The sequence below is a fragment of the Ursus arctos genome, unplaced genomic scaffold (assembly GCF_023065955.2).
Source record: "Ursus arctos isolate Adak ecotype North America unplaced genomic scaffold, UrsArc2.0 scaffold_8, whole genome shotgun sequence".
Lineage (NCBI taxonomy): Eukaryota > Metazoa > Chordata > Mammalia > Carnivora > Ursidae > Ursus > Ursus arctos.
The window spans coordinates 20,069,048-20,088,066 of NW_026623100.1; the positions used below are offsets into that span (position 1 = coordinate 20,069,048).

Sequence of the window (19,019 nt, forward strand, 5' to 3'; positions counted from 1 at the left end):
ATGAAAATTGAGAATTTTGTATGGACAAAATATTGCAAAATAGGAAGTTTCCCAGAAGATGTGCCTTCTAATTATATGACAGTAGACAAGTAGACTCACCCTTATCTAAGGATGTTGTTGTGATTACCGAAAATAATATTAAACATCAAATTGATGAGACATCAGTTAAATTAAACTTAATATTTATCATCAAATTAAACTTAATATTTAGAATTCAGAAATAATAAAAATAACACATAGCTCATTCTACTTGGGATTTTGATTTTTAATTATATTATAAAATCTGAATAGGCTCCATTGGCTATATTATTACTGAATCATAACTCCAAACTTTGCTAAGCATTTTCCGTAACCTGAGGCTTGTTTTTTCTCACACAAGGTAATTTATTTTATCTCTGTAAACTACTTTTCTCTCTGAAGTCTGAGGTCACTAAAATATTTAATTAACTACATAAAAATTATGACAACTTATTGCTTAGAATAATAGTATAGAATTATCTATATGGTTTTCATTGGTACCATTCGAATGTGTAGCATATGGTAGTATACAAGAAAATTTATTCTGAAAGTAATCAAAAAGCCTAATTTCTAGTACCAACACTATCAATAGCACTGTGACAATGTACAGGTCATGTAAGATGTCTAGACAATAATGTTTTGTTAATTTAAGAAAATATTAGGACTAGTTCTAGTCAGCAACATGCAGAGTCATATGGGTTTTACGTAAGTGCTTTAGTAACATGTTAAGGAGAATTCATAAATGGACAACAATCTAATTTATAACTATTTACCTATTTCAGGGCTTTTATAAAAAATGCTCTGTGTCATCTGTTTTACTGATTAGGTGTCTGAAAACACTTAAATTTAGAAAGTATCTCACTTTAGAAAACCAGTGGACCCAAATCAATGAAAATGCATGCCACAACTCAAACTGAAAATTGAGCACCCTCCATAAGAATCCTTTGAGTATAGCCAGCATACATGGACAAACTGAGGAAGGGATTCAGTCACAAAACTTTTGAACTAAAAAACAAACAAACAAAACCTCCCTAACATCCTGCCCAAAGCCACCACATTTATCTTTCATTTGTGGTCCAAGCAAACATAAAATACTTAAACAGAAAATGGTAGACCACATCCATACAAAACTACTATAATTTAAAAATATAACTGATAAAAAATGTCAAGTTACTGAAAATTCACCCATCAAAACTCAACTATAATCCAGAGAAAACCTATACCACAATATCCCAAGCCCCCAGAGGCTGGGCAAACTCTTTTTAGATCTGGTAGGCCACATACAGTCTCTGCTGCACTCTTTGTTTTGTTTTACCACCTATCAAAAATTCAGTAGACATTCTGAGCTTACGGGCTCTCCAAAAAGAGATTGTAAACCAAATTGGGCCTCAGGCCATAGTTTTCCACTCCCAGCCCTAAATTGATCTAATGTTCTTAAAAACTTTTGTAGATATTACCAAAAAAATCTTGAATAAGACATTTAAAAACTCAGAATATAAATGTGCTAAAAAGTGACCATAGGAGATAAGAATTGACTAAATGATGCAGAAGAGACACTGAAGTAAAACATAAATTCACCTCAACAATAATACAGAAATATAAATATTTAGATATCAATAGAATTTTTTTTGCAGGATACCAAATGGAAATAAATTCAAGGAAAAACACAGTAGAGAGCTCTTTAAAAAGGACAAATGGTGCCCAAAAGAAGGAGAACAAAGAGGAAAAAAAAGGAACAGAAGAAAGATATCAACGATTAAACATATGTATTTCAAGAGCATATGAAAAATAAAAACAAAACAATGAGAGATAGTAAATATTATAAATTATAATCAGAGAACATTGAAAACTCACAAAAGGAAAACAACCCAATAAAATATGCCATATATTTTGGACAATTCAAGAAAGAAGATATATGGATAGTACTGTAAGCATATGGCAGATGCTCAAAATTAGGCATTAGGTAAAGCAAATTAAATCCTACAATAATATACCACTATACACTGATCAGGATTGCTAAAAATTAGAACAATTGACTATTCCAACTGCTGACAAGGTTACAGAACAATCTGATGTTTCATACATTGATGATAAGAATGACATAGACACTCTAGGAAATAATTTGAGAATTTCTCATCAAGTTAAATATTCACTTAACCATATAATCCAGCAATGTCAATACTAGGTATTTACACAAGAGAAAGAGAAAGTGTGTTTATTTAGAACCTCTACCAGAGTGTTATGGTGGCTTGACTTACAACCATCTATAACTGGGAAATCCCAAATGTCCTTAAATTTGTCCATGGATATAAAGAAAGAAAACTTGGTATATCCATGTAATGGAATATTACTCAGCAATAAAAAAAAAAGGAAACCACAACACAACAACATGGATAGATTTTAAATCCATTATACTAATCAGGAGTTGGCAGACTGTAATCCATAGGGCAATTTTGTCCTGCTGTGGGAGCCAAATCTAGACATACCATTCATTTACGTATTGTCTAAGTCTGTTTCAAGCTACACTGACAGAGTTTAGTAGTTTTGACAGAGATTGTATTGCTCAGAAGCTAAAATATAGTTACTATTTGGTCCTTTACAGAAAATGTTTGCTGACCTCTGTGCTAAATGAAAGAGCCAGATTCAATAGGTGACATACCATATGATTCCACTTATCTAACTTTCTTAAAAAGGCAAATAAAGGATCAGAAAACTTATCAGTGGTTTCCAAGTCCTAGAGGTCATGGGATGATTGGATTATAAAAGGACATAAGAGAATTTTTCAGAGGTAATAAAATTGTTCAATACCTTGATTATGGTGGGAGTTACCTGACAGTATGCATTTACCAAAATTAGTAGAATTATACAATACATTGGGTGAATTTTATGCTATGTAAACTTTATCTTCAAATAGTGGAAGAGGAGAGATGAAAAGAATAATATCAAACCAATGCAATCTTGATATTACACAAGGAAGAATTAAGGCAAAAAAATTAAGCATTAAAAAGAAAAAAATGGGGGTGCTTGGGTGGCTCAGTTGGTTAAGTGTCCCGTTCTTGATTTTGGCTCATATCATGATCTCATGGGTTGGGGGATCAAGCCCCGCATTGGGCTCTGCGCTCAGTGGAGAGTCTACTTGAAGACTCTCTCCCTCTGCTCCTTCTCCCACTCTCTGTCTCTCCCTCTCTCTCAAATAAGGAAATAAATCTTTTAAAAATTAATAAAAGGAAAAAGAAAAATAAAAGAATGAGCACTACATAATAACTATGTACCAGATAACACCTTCAAAGAGCAGAGAATACAGAAAGTAGAAGGAGAAATAGACCAAGAAACACTGCTAATAGAATTTCTTATACAACTTTCCAAAGTTGGTCAATTGGATAAAGAACAAATAAAGATATTTAAGAGCTAAACCACATAATCAATAAGTAGATCTTCTAAGTATATATTAAGATTTAGAGAATATACAGTCTTTTCAAGCACACATGGAATATTCCTAAGAATGTTCCTAAGAATTTTCCATGCCTGCCTGCCTGCCTTCCTTTCCTTCTTGCCTTCCTTCCTTCCTTCCATCCTTCCTTCCTTCCTTCCTTCTTTCCTTCCTTCTCATGTCTCAATAGCTTTTGCAAACAGCATTCATGTTTTATAATAAAATAAAACTCAAGATTATATCATATTAAAGAAATAGAAAATATTTCATTAAAAAAACTTAGCTGCAGGTGAGAATAAAAAACTAAAGTTCTAGAATGTACATAAAATAAGGATTGTGAAATACCATAGATTGGAATTCAGTTACTGAAAAAATGAGGAAGTAGAGCTCTGAGCCACTAGAGTGGATGTTGAAGGTACTGTAGGCAGTACAGCCTGCTATAAGGCCAGTGTTCTTCTAGGCTAGGGATGCCCCTTTTTTGACAAGCAAGCCTGGTATATGTGCTTATTTCTAATTTTATTAAAGAACAATACAAGAGGATACTGTTGGTAGTGCTGTAATTGCAGTATTAAGGGCTTTTTTCATTCCTGGTGAAGATTATATTTAAGACATCTTCAGCTTTCTCCTACTGCAGTTCATTTTGCACTGGAATATGCTTAGGAATCAATACAACTTCTGCCTCACAATGCCATTGTTTTTATATTTGCTAATCACAGTGAACTAACTATAACATTATGTTGTAGAAAAGGAGCTTTATGTATTATTTCAAAATCTATAGATTTTAAGGATGAAATTGAAATTCCATACTTTAAAGATCTTCGTAATCTTCACAATTTACATGTGAATTTTTATTGTTAATACTAACTGTATCTGAGATGTAGGATTTAGTATTTTTCAGTTTCTTTGCCATACATCTTTGTGTTTTTTGCTTTTACAAAGTACAAGCATAATGATTTATTCAGAAAGATATTTTACATATACTATAGAGGAAGGCAATACAGGGATCTAGAAAATATCTCTTTACTGCATGTCATTAATATATTGTGTTTGTTTGCATGAGTTACATCTTTATTAACTGCCATTATTAACTGTAAATTCACCTGTTAGGTTGATAATGATTTTTTTTATTATGATATGTTAGACACCATACAGTACATCATTAGTTTTTGATGTAGTGTTCCATGATTCATTGTTTGCGTATAACACCCAGTGTTCCATGCAATATGCACCCTCCTTAATACCCATCACTGGGCTAACCCATCCCCCCACCCTTCTCCCCTCTAAAACCGTCGCTTTGTTTCCCAGAGTCCATAGTCTCTCATGGTTCATTTCCCCTTCTGTTTACACCCCCTTCATTTTTCCCTTCCTTCTCCTACCAATCTCCCTGCTATGGGAAAATCTGGGATCTCATACCAATAGCAACTCAATAAATTTATTCACCATTTACCAATTCACTCATTCTTTAACATGTCATAAATCTAATTTTATTTATTTTATTTATGAATTTGTTCTTTCTAAATCAGTTTTTAAAACAAAATTAAAAGTGAAATCTTATTAGAAGGCCTATGCTCTTCTTACTTTTTTTTTTTCCAATTAATGCATTTTAACCATCCCTTAATGTTAGTATAAATATTTTCACTTGTGGAAGCACTATAATTGATTTTCCCAAAATATTTTACCAACAAATTTTAAGTTATTATTAGTGTTCCAAAATTCCCCACAATCCTGTGAAAAACATGTTGATGCATTTGAGCACTCTACAGAATAAACTTCCTGTAAGTAAGGTGAAGGGTCAAATGGTAAACACATATAGAATTCTGACAAATGATATCAAATTTCACCCTAAAAATTTTTTACATGTCTACTTGTTTATGTGTTCACCAAAGGTTGAAAATAAAAATGCCCATTTTATAAAGTTTTCATATTAATAGAGAAAAGAATGAGATTTCCCACATAGCTAATCCTTACTATATACAAGCAAGCTTTTATTATTCTTTTTTTTTAAGGTTTTTATTTATTTATTTATTTATTTGAGAGAAAGAGAGCATGAGAGAGGGGAGAGGCAGAGGGAGAAGCAGACTCCCCACCAAGCTGGGAGCCCAACATGGGGCTCGATCCCAGGACCTTGAGATCATGATCTGAGCTGAATGCAGGTGCTTAACTGACTGAGCCACTCAGGTGCCCCAGGCTTTTATTATTCTGTTGTTGGAACTATATAGAAACAAATCTCTTCAGTTGCTCTAATGTTCAATGGCATTATGTAAAAAAATATATATTAATAATAAAACACGTGCTATTCACACTGTTTTGCTAATATCATATCAGTAACTCCATTGTAAGTAGTTTCCAAATCTGTAGAAAGTTGAGTTTAAATATACATTGTATCTCAACCTCTTCGTCATTGTTTCAGAATATGTCCGTTTAAAATAAAGTGATGATTAGCAGAGGGAAAGAGGGTGAGGGAATGGGCAAAATGGGTAAAATTGAGTAAGAGATACAGGCTTCCAGTTATAGAATGAGTAAGACATGGGGATAAAAGGTACAGCATAGGGAATATAGGCAGCGATATCATAATAGCATTGTATGGTGACAGATGGTAGCTACACTTGTGATGTGCATAGCGTAACATATAGACTTATTGAATCACTATATTGTACCCCCAAAACTAATGTAACATTGTGTGTCAACTATACTCAAAAAATTTACATACACACATACATACATAAATCTGAAATAAAGTAAAATAAAGTAACGAAGTTGTAAGTGGTAAAACCGTAGGAAAAGAAAACAGAATAAAGGTGTTATCTGTAATTAGATTACATTTTTGCCTTCACTCATCAAAATGTTTTATAATTTAAATTAAAATTGGCAAGCATTTAAGTACCATGCCAAAGTGCTTACTTTTCACTTAAATATATATAAATTAGTATATGCAATCCAGTTAGCTAGTTTGATCATCAAGCACATATTCTGCATTTTAAAATAAAGTAAAATCTGTCACTACATATTTAGAATATGTTTTAGCTAGTTTGCTTTCAGATAGCCACCTGCCCCAAATCATTTATTGGATAGTCAATTTATTCCAATTTGTACAGTTTATTCTTTTTTCAATGTATTTTAATGCCTTTCCTGTGATTCATTTAACTTCATACACATGTAGATTTCTTCCTGCATTCCTCTTTTAATTTGACTATTTGTGTCCTATGTCATAGTTCATTCTTTAAGATACTGTAGCATTATAATTAGTCCAAATATATGTAAGAAAGCCACTCTGTTTAAACTTTTAATTATTGTCTTGGCTCTTTACTTTTCCATATAAATTTTTGGTTAGTTTGTGAAATTCCACATTATAGGTCTTCCCATATGTGAGCATGATTAGACAATTTGTAGTTTGTCATTTTTACCTGAATTATATTATCTCCATAGAAGTCTTAACATATATTTTTAAGATTTAAGCCTAGATAATTTTTTTCACTTTGAATTCACTTGCATTTTATTTTTTTTATTTTTATTTTTTAAATGATTTTTTATTATATTGTGTTAGTTACCATACAGTACATCCCCGGATTCCGATGTAAAGTTCGATGTAAGCCTAGATAATTTTAAATGTCGTTTCTATTGTGAATAGAATCTTCACTGTAGGTTTGCAATTATTATTACTTTTTCTAGTTTTTTAAATTTTCAGATATATAGAAAATCTATAATTTTTTAAAATTATTCATTTGTTTTTGAGAGAGAGAAAGATAGCAAGCATGAGTGGGGCGGGGGGAGAAGGGCAGAGGGAGAAGCAGACTCCCTGCTGAGCAGGGAGCCTGACATAGGACTTGATCCCAGGACACTTGGATCATGACCTGAGCTGAAAGCAGACGCTTAACCAACTGAGCCACCCAGGTGCCCTGAAAATCTATTTTTTTTAATGTAAATCTTGCATCTTATTAAATCTAACCATTTGTCTTTATGTTCTCCTGAGATTTTATATAGACAATCATAATTTCTACTAAACTTGGCACTTTATCACTGATAGAGATTCTGGTCTTATTGCTCTGATCAGAATTTTAGTGCAATAAAAAATATAAGTGGAACAGTGGACATATATGTTCTGACTTTTAATAAAAGTATCTAATATTTCACTAATATTGTCTATGTCACAGGTTAGAAAAAACATTTATTATTATAAGAAATGATCTTAATGTTTTTCTAAGTTTTAACATGATGGACACTGAACTACATCCAGTGTTTTTTCTGCACTTATTAAGATGATTATAGGTTTTCTTTTTTCGTAAGGCATTGAAGTATATTAACAGATAGATTTACTTTAAATATATTTGCATGCCTATAATACTTTTTAAAATTTACATATACTTTATACCTTACTTGACTTTACTATTATTTGGCTTACAAATTTTGCAAATATTTGCACTAGCGAGCATGACCTCTGATTTTCCTTTCTCTTTCTGTTCTTTCTAATCTTTCCATTACACTTAAAAAAGCCCCTTAAGGTGCTATATAGGAAGTTTTTTTTTTTCGATTATTTGGAAAAATTTGTATAAATAAGAGGTTAATAATTCCTTGAATTTTGGTCAAACTTGACTGAAGATTCTCAGGACTTTGTTAGTTTATTTTGTGTATTTTTTTTTTTTCCTAATTTGATTTCCTTGGTGAATATAAGTTCACTTCAACTTAATGTCTTCTTGAGAAAATTTTGGCAAATTATATTTTTCTTTTAAATTGTCTATTTCATCTAGTTTTCAAATATATTTACATACATTTATTTAGAATATTCTCCTATGATACTCTGATCTCTATTTTATATGAATGTATGTTCTCTCTGCCTTTAGTGGGGGGTGGTGTTTTTATATTTAAATGCCATGTCTTTCTTAATCACAGATCATTTTCTTTTATGAGTCTCTAGGTTTTGGTTGATCCTCACTGGATTTCATTGTTTCTCAAGTCATTAATTTTTACTTTTAAACTTTTGTTTCTGTATATTTTTAGAATTTTCTGTGGCATTTGATGTCTGGTTTTGTTTTTGCTTGAATATATATTTCATTATTGTTAACTTATTATCTTTTCTGTTGTATGCTTCTAAGGTTAGAAATCACCTAAGTATTTCTTAGTAAAATCTAAAAGGTCTATATGAAGTGTTTTTTTCTCTTTCACTTCTAAATATTTTATAAATTCCATTACAATTTCATCTTTGACACATCAATTATTTAGTAGTCTTTTCTCAGTTTTCCCTTGTTGTGATGGATGCTTATCTAGGAGGTATTCTTTTATGAAGTGAATTACAATCACCTTTTTCTAGCTGTGAACATAAGATTTGTGCATTCCATATAAGAGAAACACCCCATGTTCACCACATAGCAGTAAGATACATTCTACTTTTCCCCATTATTACTAAATAAAATAACTTTATCTTGAACTATAAACTTCAATTAGGAAATAGTGGAAGAGTGGGGCATGTGGGTGTCTCAGAAGGTTGAGCGTCTTGGTTTTGTCTCAGGTTATAATCTCTGAATCCTGGGATTAAGCCCCAAATTGGGCTTCGTGCTCAGTGGGGCATCTGTTTAAGGTCCTCTCTGTCTCCCTCTGCCCCTTTCCCACCCCACTCACATTCACTTTCTCAAATAAGTAAATAAATATTTTTAAAAAATAGAGGAAGAGTACTTATGATGTGCTAAGCATTCCTCAACAGTATGACAGAATCATCAGACTCACAGGGAACACTTATTTTTGCAACCATTTGCCAAAGGATCTTTTTCAAATATTTCATTTTTTTAAATCAGAGGTTTTCCTCAAAGTAAATTCAAATACATATATAGGACCTCAGTAACCACACATATTTACTTAACCATTTTCTCAGGTGTAAAAAAAGGGATAATAATAATCCCTACTTCATTGATTTATTGTGTTCATTGAATAAATATTTCAAAGAATTTACAACAGTGTCTGGCACATAGTAAGCAATAAATCTTATTTAAATAAAGAGCATATTGTTAGGTATAAAATATTTAGCACTTTTTCTACAAAAAGCTTGTATTAAAGCCAAGTCAAGTATTTTCTGTTATAAAAAAAATAAACTAAGTAAAATAACAAAATGATTTTCCAATTCAAGATAGATTTTCATAGAAAAATAGATGTTTTGCTCTTATTTCAGTGAAACCAGGTCTTAAAGTAATTTCTGAACCCCAGAAAACATATAACTTCCATGAAAACCGAAACAAACATAAGAAAAGAGCTGCATAAAATGTGTTCTTTGAACTATTGCTTATAGTCAATCATGAGGCTTTTTGTTGAAGGTTTCCAGGTCCTACCTATGTATCATAAGCCACAGAAATGAAACTGGAAATTCACAAAAGGAGGAGAATATTCTTTCCACAGATCAGACCAATCTCAGACTGTGTCACAAGAGTTCTGGGACTCTGTCTTCACTCTCTGTGAACTCTCATTCATTCCATTGGACACAGAAAGATCTGATGGAAGAACATTTGAATCCAAAATGGATGAAGGTGAAACCAAACTCAGACCTGAGGAAAAACAAATCAGAATTTGACAATCTTCAAGAGTATAAGAATACTGACAGATAACTGAAACGAGGAAAGCCAAATGGTTTTCAAATACATCTGCGATTCTAAATTCCCATACATACACGGAAATATTTTAATAAAACTTCAAAAAATCCTAGCTATAAACAAAATCCAAAAACAACTCTGAGACAATTAATTAGAGGAGTACCATAAAGATATATAAAGCATACAGATACAACTTAAGGATTCTAGAAAATAGAGCTCATGTAAAGTCAACTTTGATTTTACGATCGTTTCACTTTGAAATTTATCTTCTTTCTTATATTACTTTGAGATACAGATATCATCATATACATTTTGACACATATTAAAAGGTAGGTTAGTTGATAGTAGCTATTCATGAGTCCTGTGATTTAATTGAAGAGTAATTAAGCTGGGAATACTGATATTAGTATATTTATTAGTGCACACTCACTCATTCTTTCTTTTTCCCTCCATATCTTTAAATAACTCTAAACACCGTACACTTTATTTTTTATTATTATGTTCAATTAGCCAGGATATACTGCATCATTAGTTTTTGATGTAGTGTTCAGCAATTCATTAGTTGCGTTTAACACCCAGTGCTCATCCCCACACATGCCCTTCTTAATACCCATCCCCCCACCCCCTCGCTCTTATAACCCTCAGTTTGGTTCCTGGAGTTTAGAGTCTCTCACGGTTTGTTTCCCTCTCTGATTTCTTCCCATTCAGTTTTCCCTCCCTTTCCCTGTGGTCCACCGTGCTATTCCTTATGTTCCACATATGAGCGAAACCATATGATATTTGTCTTTCTCTGCTTGACTTATTTCACTTAGCATAATCCTCTCCAGTTCCATCCATGTCAGTGTAAATGGTGAGTATTCATCCTTTCTGATGGCTAAATAATATTTCATATTCTCTTTCCATGGCACCCGCCTCATGTGTATTGTCCATTAACACTGTATAAGAGAAAGTAGGATTAGGTGAATTTTTTAGCTGCCAATCTGATTTTCCGCTATTCTGAACAGTCTTGAAGCAATACATCTCATAGGCATGGAACTACTTAGCTTACCAATCCTGCCTTTGGCTAATAGGCCACTCTCTGGTGCATTGTGTAGATAGGGAAGTAGATTACATGTCATTGGCAATTCTACTTTATGGAAATCTTCTGTCCGTAATCATTTCCCTCAAATACAGGTGGAGGCATAGCAGGCAGTTAGAGATTCATGGACCATCTTTTAGATTTGAAATATAAGTTTTGGCCTCAACACCGTAATTGGAGCTTAGCAGATCATACCACTTCTCTGGGGTTTCCTAGGCTCATTTGTTAGAAGAGGTTGTTGGTTTACCCGGTCTCACAGATCTTCTTCACTACAGTATTCTATGCCAGATGCTAATGAGCTAGAAGGAATTGTTAGTAAGTTATTGTCCCTCAAAACATTGTAATTAGAGTGCTATGTCATGGGCTGTAAAACACTTGGGGCTTTATAAAGAAGAAGTATTCCAGTAGTGCAAAGTAGTTCTGTGGTCATAAAAATTTTATTATCATTATAAAAATGGAAGTGCTGGTTTATAGAGAATTGATATAAATCCTAATGTTAAAACAAAAATGAATCTTGAAATAAGAATATTTCAGTGATACAAAAATTTATTACTTGTTTACTTATTATTCTACCAAAAGTATCTCTCATTTTGACCATGGGTACAACATTATTCCATAACCATAAAGACAGGGCCTACCATATTCCAGGTAATGTGAGAGAAACTGGGAATTCAAAAATGAATGAGTTTTTTTCCCTACAGAAAATACTCAGAGTTAACTCAGAGCTAACCCATAAGCTAATAAACATAAAATACATTGTGTATGCTGATTCAGGTAAGCATAGAGTCTTATTGAAAGCATGCAAGAGCAGAAAATAGCACAATCTCAGGAGAAATTGGTGAAGTTCAAGAAAGTCTTCTTGTAAGAAGTGGTAAAAAGTTGAATTCTGAATAACAAGCAAGATTCTGATCCATAGTTTTTTCTATTTTCCAGATCTGTGTGTTTACTTCCATTCATTTTGGGGAAAATTGCATACATATGGGAGAATTCTCCATTCACTTGATAATAATTACTATGAAAAGAACTCTAGAGTGCAGTTTATGAGCTCACTGAAGTCACAGATAACGGGGAGGGGAGGATAGAATGTAAAATAAAGGAAAGTAGAACATGTTAGTAATGAAAGAGTTAGAGCTAGATCAGTAAATTCCAGTATATATATATATACAGTCATGTACTAGGAGATTTCTGTGATTACTGGAGATGCCTGAAGCCATATTGGATTAAACAAAGAAGGATTCCCAGTAGAAGCAAAGTAGAGGATAATAGAAAGGGGAATGTGTGTGCAAATGCCCCTCCCATAGTGAGATGATGCCATATTACATGGTATAAGTTCCTATGAATTAATGACCCAGACTTTTTATACATAATGGTGTGAAATGTCTCAATAATTCATTATTTTGTGGGGAAAAAAAACAGACTATAAATTGGGTACAAAAGAAGATTTTATTCTCTATGGCATCTCAAAATGCCTGGTATTATCATCTTCATGGATAGAAGGGAAGAACTGGTATCAGTAGTTAAATCATACTTCTATGGATTCTTGTTTTATTGGCCTCTGAGTCTGGCTATAACAGATGCATATTTTTTTGAAAGTAATTACTCAGATTTAACTATTGATGATTTGCTTGGAAATATTTGCTTATGTTTGCTTTTTTATTATTTCATTCCTTTAGTTAATAATTTTAACCTCCCTATATAAAAACTGGTATGAAAAATATAAAAATAACTTAGAAAATAAAGAACAAATGGTGGTAATAATAATGAAATGGTGTCCATGTGTTCCAGCACTTACCCCCCCTACTTCCTGTGTTTAGGGAAGGGATTGCTAATTAATCATTACTTCCTAAACACTGATAAAGTCTCTAAATACTCTTCAACATAACAGTTTACCACCAGTTGATAATAACTGGTACAAAAGATCAAATTAATTTTTCTTGGCCAAGTTGGAGCTAAAAGGTATATACTAGAGAGGAAAATTCCCCTTTGCATTATAATTTTTTCCCAATGACTCTAGTTTAATTACCATAAAACAAATACTTCAAGGGGCTGTGTAATAGTTCTGATACGAGGCTTATCCTTAGCTTTTAGGGAACACCCAAGAAATATACATCTAGTTAGAGGGAGGCAATAACCCCCATGGAGTAATTAGAAAAAACTAAGTGGTACAATGTATGGTACAGATTACTAAGTTTATATTGAGAAGGAATGGTCATTGCGCTAAATTGATCCAGAAGGGTATCAGAAAAACAGAGGTATGTTTGAGAAAGCCTTTAAATCTGAGAAATTTGTGAACGTGTTAAAACAAAGCCATATTCCAAAAATGAGGGGCAGCTCTGAAAAATGCTTTCACTAAAGAGTGGCAAAAACTGGTCTTCAGAAGCTTTCCAAGATTGCTATTCAAAGTTAGTATTCCAGTCACATTTGCAGAACCATAATGGAATGAGTCTCAAAGATTGAGTTAGAGATGTAAATCAGATATAAGATTCATATCTTTTAGGAAGAGTTTCTCATCAAGGCTGTACTGAATATTTTCCAAAAATGTCAAATTTCTATTTTTATGAAAAGGTACTAGCATTATACATTATCTAAAAAGTATGGTTAGGAGAATTTCAAGATCAAATTTATCAGACAATTTGCTTATTATTAAGGGAATTTATGCAGTGACTTCTTAATATGGAATACGATGAAGCTTAGTTTCTATTTTTGTTCAGATAACAGTAAAAAAAAAAAAAAAAAAAAAACCAGTACAAATAGCAAATAATGGATAGAACTTATTGGTTAGAAACCCTAAAAGGCAGGTGGAGAATCAAAGGAAAGAGGAAAAAAATTACTATGTGTCTGGCATCTTGTCTGACACTTTAAATGTATAACCTTCCTTGAATTATATTTTATAGTAAGTGAAATTAAAATTCCCCAATGTTCTTAGTTATATAAAATCTACTCTTATTTTTTTAGACTCTGGATGAGGTATTTATAATTTTAAATGTAGCATCTCACAAAGTGTTGAACAAGATGTGACTCATGGGCAAAGTACCACCTCAGCCCCTAACGAAGAATAATTACTATCGCGGTTGCCAATGCCAGCATATAGGTAGTACTTGGCAGAGAGAAGCTCTAAAGAGAAGTCAAAAAAGATGGCAAACAGCCCACTTAGGAAAGGTGTAAAGTTTGCTGATAATGGATCTATTGAAGATTACATAATATATTTGAAAAGTAGTAGTTTTTGGCATTAGCCACCCCTAATGTTGCATGCTAGCTTGACTATATACAGTTGTATTCGTTGGGTGAGCTAATTAACCTTTCTGAATCTTAGTGAGTGTCCTTATTCATAAAATTCATAGCATAAAAATAATTATCAGTAACCTCAGAGAGTTAAGATGATAATTAAAGGAGATAATTATTATGAAGCTACTAGTATAGTGTTTGACATGTAAGTGGCTCTCACATTCATTACTCCTCCTTCTTTAAATGGTTTAATAGATGTTAAAGTAGTTTAACAGAAATATCATTATTTTTTAAGGTTGGATCCCTGAATTCTTATCCCTGATCAATCCGTGATTTGCTGTGTATCCAGTTTCATGCTGCATAAGGTAGGAGTACTAGCGCCCCCTTCTATATCTCAGTAGATCATTATGGGGATTAAAATTTTAAAATATTTAGTGGAGAAGTGCTTTGGAAGCATGGAGACCTGCACTGATATACAGAAATATAACAAAGTATTATTTGATTTTATAACATCCACTTTGTGATTTTGCCAGATTCACAAAAAACAAGTTGGTCTTCATGCACTCTTTCTGTTCCTTAATCCTCAGGAGCACCTCCACACTTACATAGCTGGAATAGGTGATTCAGTTTTGTGGCCAAGACAAACCTTGCAAATAAAAGAAATAATTAGTTTTAAAATCATTGCAATTTCTTTCTTTTTTTTTTTTTTTTTAGCATTGCAATTTCTTATAATTTGTTAACAATAAAGACCAAAGACCATGTCCCCCAAATCACCAGGTTATAATCCCGTCTGGTAATCACCTATCATCCAGCAGAGCCAGTAGTAATTTGACACATTAACTGCCCTGTATCCCCTCTTGCATCTATGGTAGACGTTAGTAGTTGGTCATGGTACTCTTCTATACTGTGAATGCAGGCTCAGAAGACATTTAGGATGCACAATTGGCAGCAACTATCCAACAACTGCAATTTACACAGAAATTTTCACTTTATTTTTTAGACCATGGCTGAAACCATTGGGGGGCTTGATAAAATCTTAAGCAAGGTGTTTGAGGAGAGGGGATATCAAAAGAAAAATATTTAAAAGATCAATCAACACTTTGCCCCACCTCCTTCCTTGATCAATATTACTGAGCCAACTACATATGCTATATCACGACCCTTGGGAATATTGTTCAGGGAGAAATATCTGATTATCAGTGTGAAAGCAGTTTTGCTTAAATGATGTTGCTCCTGGAGAGGAGACAAATAAATTATACTTGGTGTCATTACAAACGAAACTGACAATGAAATATTGTAAAGATCTCACATCATTAGTCTTCGTACCTTTCAAACAAGATATCTCAAAAATTTCCTTGTCATTGCAGTTCAGCTTGAAAATACTTTTACAGGATACTATCTGTTTCTGCACTTTACCCCTCCAAGCTCCTTACTGGTGACCAGGGAGTACGGAAAGCTTCATGTGTCTTGAAATAGTCTTTTAAACAGCCAACATTCTGGTGAAAAGGGGAAATATTGGGCACACATAATTTTCGCATCTACTAAAATGCAAACACCTCCAAGAAAAATTATATCAAATAAAATCATCCATATACAACTATGAATGGAAAAACATTCCTTTGCCAGGAATATGGGGGAAGCAGGAGAGCTGGATCCAGACAGAGGGCAGTGGCGTAGACTCAGGGATGAAAACATGAAAAAGTAATAGGGGATATTAGTGACGAATGGGTGAAAGAAATATGTTGCCCAGTTAGATATGTTGTCTGTGTCTACGATTGCCCTAATTTATAATATCTCTAAAGAACATTTTGTCAAACAGATATGATAGTTATTATAAAAATTAAAATTAAGTTACAAATTTTAATGAGGGCCAAAGAAATTACACGAGGGTTATTTGCATCTGCCACAGACTGGGTTTTATATAACATTTAGGAAAAAGGGATGCCATGTGTACTCTAGTTTTATTCTTCCTTCTGTAATTAACCAAGGTTAATGTTAAATACATGTTGCTGGTATGAATCTCTATCATTAAAGTCATCTCTAGGAGTTGCAGAGCAAGGGAAAGGCCTGGTTTCTATTCATAAATGCGAGAACATAACAAAGCAGAGGAGTATTCAATGGAAAAACAATTCAGTCACTGTTCTAAGAAATGATTAGACATGGGGAGCACCACATAGTTTATCAGAAGAATATTTCTTGCAAAGTCTCAAACAGCAAGACAATGTACAATCTCAGGTTTAGAACAAGAAAAGTGCACAACAAAATTATTAACAAGAAGAATAAATTAGGGTTTTTAATTTTTCTAATACTTTATTCAGAGGGAACAACAAGGCTGGAACTGAAAATATAACTTAAAGTTGCTTTAGTACACATCTTGTTAGCTAATTTTTTTTGAAGTTTATTTATTTATTGAGAGAGAGAGTATGTGCAAGTGAGCAGAGGAAGGGGCAGAGGAAGAGGGACAGAGAGAATCCTCAAGCAGACTCACTAAGGGCTTGATGGGGGGGGGGCTTGATGTGAGGCCCCATGTGGGGCTTGATCCCAAGACCCTGAGATTATGACCTGAGCTGAAATCAAGTCAGTTGCTTAACTGACAGAGCCACCCAGGCACCCCCACCTTGTTAGCTAATCTTTATCATCGACTTTCCCACAGGAATTGCATAGCTGATGTGTGTCACACCTAGTTCTAGCACGCTGATTAATGAAATTACAGTTTTGAACTTTATGCCATAAGCCCATCTTTTCACACATTAATTTGGAAAATAAATATTTAGAAAGTGGTGAATACATTTTTATTTTGTTATAATAACATACTGCCCCATCTTCTTTCAGCATTGAGAACTGAGGAGAAAAAGTGAAAATCATGTAGGATATAATTATATCCTAAAATGATAATCTTAGCTTGATGCCATATTCTCCTTGATCATAAGAAAATATTTTGCTACAGAATTTTATAGCCACAGAAATGTCTGTCATACCTCTTAGCATCTGCTACCCTGTAGAAAAATTTAGAGAGGCAAGACTTGCTTAGCATTAGAAAATATATTAGTGTAATTCAGTATATTAGCAGATTAATATGAAAAACGGTATGATCATCAAAATAAATGCAGAAAATGTATAAAATTCAACATCCAGGTTAACAACAAACTCTCTCTCTCTCTTTTTTTTTTTTTTTTTTTTGTCATTTACTATATGCCACTCTTCTAAGCACTGCGATAAACCAATGGACAAAATAGAAAATTGAAAATTCCTAACCTCTAGGAGCTTACATTCTTGATAAAAAATGAAAATTAAAAAATAGAATTCTTAGGAATCTTTGAAGAGAGACTTCTCTAACCTACCTAAAATCTGTTTATGGAAAACCTACTGAAATTACAATAATTAAGTATAAATTCAGGGAGCATTTTCTTCAAATTCTGGAAAAAGATGATGACACCCACTAACACTATTCTATTCTGTACCATACAAGATGCTCAAGCCAGTCCAATAAAGCAAGAATAAGAAACAAAGCTATAAAAAAAATAGAAAAAGAATAAAAGCTGTCATTATTTACAGATGATATATATGTGTAGAAAATTCAGAAGAAGCTATAGGTAAACAGCTAAAACTAACAGTTTGATGGGTACAAAAGTAATTTATAAAATTCAATTACATATCATATCAACAACAAACATTTAGAAAATGAAATTTCAAACATACAATTTAAAATTGCAGCAAAAAGGCAAAGTAACTAGAAATAAATCTAAATATGTTCAAGATATTATAGAGACAATTGTAATTTTTATTAAAATATGTAAGAGAAGATCTACATTGATGAAGATATATATTATTTTCAATTAATCAAAGGCTTAATACTCTAAATGTTTTAATTCATCCTAAATTAATCTATAGATTCAATGCTATTCCAGTAGGAATCTTAACATGCTTTTTGATGAATAGGTGAGAGGATTTCAGAAGAGGATTCTAAATTTGTATGGGAGAGAAAGAGCTAGAACCACCAAATATCCCTAAAGAATCAGAACTAGAAGGACTATTTGCCTTACTTAATGTTTAGACAAAAATAGATAAAGTGAATTAAAGAGGTCCAAGTAAAAGGTCCACATATATATTGACAGTCATATATGTAGATTTGCTATTGATGATCCACGGGGAAGAATAGACATGGACAGTTGATTATCTGTCTATTGATCTATCTATCCGCACGTATCATATACATATATGTTAAATATATATGATTATGAAGCATAAAATAGAACATTTATACAATGATCAATTTGACTAATTTAAAATAAAGAACTTTGTAAAATAAAAGAAGAAACTTAGGATCATGACAGATAACAAATGAAGGAAAATAAAGTAAGGATGAAAAGGCAAGCCATGAAATGGGGACTATAGTTGCAACATATATTATTGACCATTAATTAGTACCCAAAATGTGAAGAATTCTGATGAATCTTTAAGAAAAAACATAGGAAAATGGGCAAAAGAAATAAGAATACCACACGTTCTCAAGAATGCTAAGTACCTGAAACCCTGCTCATGGAAAAAGGCAAATAAATGGAAATGAAAATCACTAGTAACTCAACCTCCATTGGAACTATTACCACAAATGTTTTAGAGTCAAATGATTTCATGGTCCTTTCTTCAAAAATTATTATATATCATTTGCATATATATGTATGTTTTTATGTGTAGT

General features: G+C 32.7%; 1 long non-coding RNA gene across 1 annotated transcript in view; it reads left to right on the top strand.

Moving 5' to 3' along the window:
* LOC130543170 (uncharacterized) overlaps window positions 1-14,688 on the top strand; it is a 440,369-nt gene extending 425,681 nt beyond the window's left edge. Inside the window, exon 4 of the long non-coding RNA XR_008958303.1 lies at window positions 14,619-14,688. This is a non-coding gene — a long non-coding RNA (uncharacterized LOC130543170). The remainder of the gene's footprint in view (window positions 1-14,618) is intronic.
* Window positions 14,689-19,019: the final 4,331 nt, after the last annotated feature.